Source organism: Columba livia, unplaced genomic scaffold (genome assembly GCF_036013475.1).
Source record: "Columba livia isolate bColLiv1 breed racing homer unplaced genomic scaffold, bColLiv1.pat.W.v2 Scaffold_132, whole genome shotgun sequence".
Classification (NCBI taxonomy): Eukaryota; Metazoa; Chordata; class Aves; order Columbiformes; family Columbidae; genus Columba; species Columba livia.
This window is the reverse complement of record NW_027043028.1, coordinates 303,395-307,247: the sequence shown is the minus strand read 5'-3', so window position 1 is coordinate 307,247 and position 3,853 is coordinate 303,395.

Here is a 3,853-nt window from a genome sequence, read left to right as displayed (position 1 = left end):
CCAATGGGGTTTGTGACACACACATGTCCAATGGGGTTTGTGACACACACACTGTCCAATGGGGTTTGTGACACACACGCTGTCCAATGGGGTTTGTGACACACACGCTGTCCAATGGGGTTTGTGACACACAGACTGTCCAATGGGGTTTGTGACACACACGCTGTCCAATGGGGTTTGTGACACACACGCTGTCCAATGGGGTTTGTGACACACACGCTGTCCAATGGGGTTTGTGACACACACGCTGTCCAATGGGGTTTGTGACACACACGCTGTCCAATGGGGTTTGTGACACACACACTGTCCAATGGGGTTTGTGACACACACGCTGTCCAATGGGGTTTGTGACACACACGCTGTCCAATGGGGTTTGTGACACACACGCTGTCCAATGGGGTTTGTGACACACACGCTGTCCAATGGGGTTTGTGACACACACACTGTCCAATGGGGTTTGTGACACACACACTGTCCAATGGGGTTTGTGACACACACGCTGTCCAATGGGGTTTGTGACACACACGCTGTCCAATGGGGTTTGTGACACACACGCTGTCCAATGGGGTTTGTGACACACACGCTGTCCAATGGGGTTTGTGACACACACACTGTCCAATGGGGTTTGTGACACACACACTGTCCAATGGGGTTTGTGACACACACGCTGTCCAATAGGGTTTGTGACACACACGCTGTCCAATGGGGTTTGTGACACACACACTGTCCAGGGGGTTTGTGACACACACGCTGTCCAATGGGGTTTGTGACACACACGCTCTCCAGGGGGTTTGTGATACACACGCTGTCCAATGGGGTTTGTGACACACACACTGTCCAATGGGGTTTGTGACACACAGACTGTCCAGGGGGGTTTGTGACACACACACTGTCCAATGGGGTTTGTGACACACAGACTGTCCAGGGGGGTTTGTGACACACACGCTGTCCAGGGGGGTTTGTGTCGCGGTTGAGACGGACAAACGACATGGACCAAGTTCTTTCAAGATGAAAGTAATAGATGCCATTTATTGCTACAAGTGCATTTTTATACAATTCTACCAGTTCATGTGTCTTTTCACCATTGGTTACAAGTTACAGCACTAACATCTCAGTGGTTAATTTTTCTATCGTCCATGTTATTCTTCTATCCCCTTCTCTCTCACGGGTACATCTCTCCTCTCTCCGGATACTCCTTTACTCCCATCCTTCTCAAGGGTAAATCTTAATATCTCAAGGCTGATCTCTACTCTCACATTTTCTGTCAAGGATTCCACAGATCCGCTGCAATTTCCCACAATTCCCCCTTTTTGTATTTGTGCTAAAAATGCTGCCCTCATTGTCCGCTGCAGGGCCCTTTGCAGCAGAGAAATCATGATGGCAACAACTGCAGCCATGGCAGAAACCAGCCCTGCAACCAAGAGAAGAGCCCTGGTAGCTGTCCCCTCTCTGCACCAGAGCTGATGTCCATGAGGCCCCACAGCGAGGAGGACCAGGCTCACAAAGCCTTTTCTGAGGGGATAACAGGATGGTTTCAACCACTGCAGCGTGGAGAAAATCCCCCGTGTGACCAGAGCCATAGGCTGCGCTGGACAGTGCCAACAGACCGCCATGGAAATAAGACTCGCTTTGAATCCATTCCCAAAGCACAGCCAGGCAAATGATGACTCTTCCCAAATGAGCAAAAAGAGTCCGTTGCTGCTACTGCAGTCATGTTTCCTTTTCTACCCAAACCAAGATCCACAGTTGGCCATCTGTACAGGGGATGCAAAATGCACTTCAGCCGCAGGGTAAACCTTCCACACCTCCTGTGTGACTTGCACCTTTCTCGGAGTTATTTGCCTACCTTGAGTGGTGGGAAGAGGTTCAGAACTTCTGGAAAGCCTTTAAGAGATACTCTTTGGAGTACTGAAAGAGTAAGGAAGCTACTGCCATTTTGGACATTTGCGTCAAAACTCATACACACATGGGATAGTGTGTGCTGTGTGACATGGATTTCTTTTTCTCCTTGTTCTCCTTTTTAGTAATGCCTGAGATCTTTGCTTTGGAAAAAACATACCTAAACAAAAGAATCTGAGAACAAAAGTCCTGATCAGAGAGAAGGTCCATCTGGGCCAAGACTCAGTCTCCAAAGCTGCCAGCCATCCGTGTCTACAGGGTCTTGGGGTGCTCAAAGGCCTCAGTGGCTGGGACCGGCCTCCCTGGGGACCATCTCCTGCAGGGGCCCAGGGGCCGTGTCTCAGCTCAGCCTGGGACCTCTGGTGCCTGCCTGAGCCATGTTGTAGGTGTGTGTGCCTGTCTCTGCCCCATCTCCTGGACGGGCCTGGGCCCTGCCCTGCAGAGAGCGGCTCTCCTGGATGGAGTCCTCAGGCCTGGCTCAGAGCTCATCGTGCTCCAGGCACAGCTACTGAGCACAACCATGCTGTGCTGTGCTGTGCTGTGCTGCTCTATTCTGTACGCTCACAAGGAGTCCAATAAAGATGTGACTGTTCGACTGAAATGCCAGAGAGGTTTTAGATCCAAAAACAGTTTCAGGGACACATGCACAAAGGATACAACTGGAAACAGATTTTTACTTTTTTTAATATTTATATTTATTTTATTAAAATTACAAATTTTAATAGAAGAAGGAGAAGGAGGAGAGCTGGCTCCTGCTGCAAACTTGCCCTGGGAGAAAGAACCCGAGAAAGCCAGGGCACGAGTGGTGCCTTGGAGGGCAAGAGCAGTGGGCATGAACCGAGCCAAAAGGGCCCAGAGGAGCTCTGACAGGTGGTCATGCTCAATGCTGCAGAGGAAGGCAAAAAAACCCCGGGGACCAGGGCCAGTCTGCCCCGGGGGAAAATTCCTTCCTGACCCCAACACTGGCGATCGGCTGTTCCCTGAGCATTTGAGCGAGACCTGGCTCCTCGGCCCACAGGCTGGTCATGCCTCCCAGAAGACCACAGAATAATAGAAGGATAGAATGATAGGATGATGATGTCTTCTCTTCTCTCTTCTTCTCTTCTCTTCTCTTCTCTTCTCTTCTCTTCTCTTCTCTTCTCTTCTCTTCTCTTCTCTTCTCTTCTCTTCTCTTCTCTTCTCCTCTCCCTCTTCTCTCTCCTTCTTCTCCTTCTCCCTCCTTTCACTACCAGTACATGCTGAGGAAATTGCTGACAAACACTTGTAACCTTGCCCAGATTAGCCATTCGCTCCATCACCTTGTGCAAAGGACGCATCTACCTTCTTGTGGCCGGGAGAGCACCGTGCCCCCTTAAACCACTCTGCATTCCACTTCCTACAGCTGCTGACCCTAGCTCCCCACTCCATCAGGACGGTGAGCTCTGCAGTGCTCCTCAAGAAGGCATTCCCTTCATTTTGCTGCTGCTATTCAGCTGAAAAGGATGTTCCTCTTCCTCTTCCTCCTCCTCATCCTCCTCTTTCTCCTCCTCCTCCTCCTGCTCCCCTTCATCTTCCTCCTCTTCCTCTCTTCTCTCTTCTCTCTTCCTCTCTTCTCTCTTCTCTCTTCTCTCTCTTCTCCTCTTGCTTCACCTCTTCCCTCTCTCTCTCCCTCTCCCTCTCCCTCTTCTTCTCTCTCCCTCTTTTCCTTCCCCCTCCTTTCACTACAAGTGCATGCTGGGGAAATCCCTGACAAACACTTGGAACCTTGCCCAGCTTACCCATTCGCTCCATCACCTTGTGCCAACCACGCATCTACCTTCTGGTGGCCGGGAGAGCACCGGGCCCCCTTCAAACCACTCTGCATTCCACTTCCTACAGCTGCTGACCCTAGCTCCCCACTCCATCAGGACGGTGAGCTCTGCAGTGCTCCTCAAGAAGGCATTCCCTTCATTTGGCTACTGCTATCCAGCTGAAA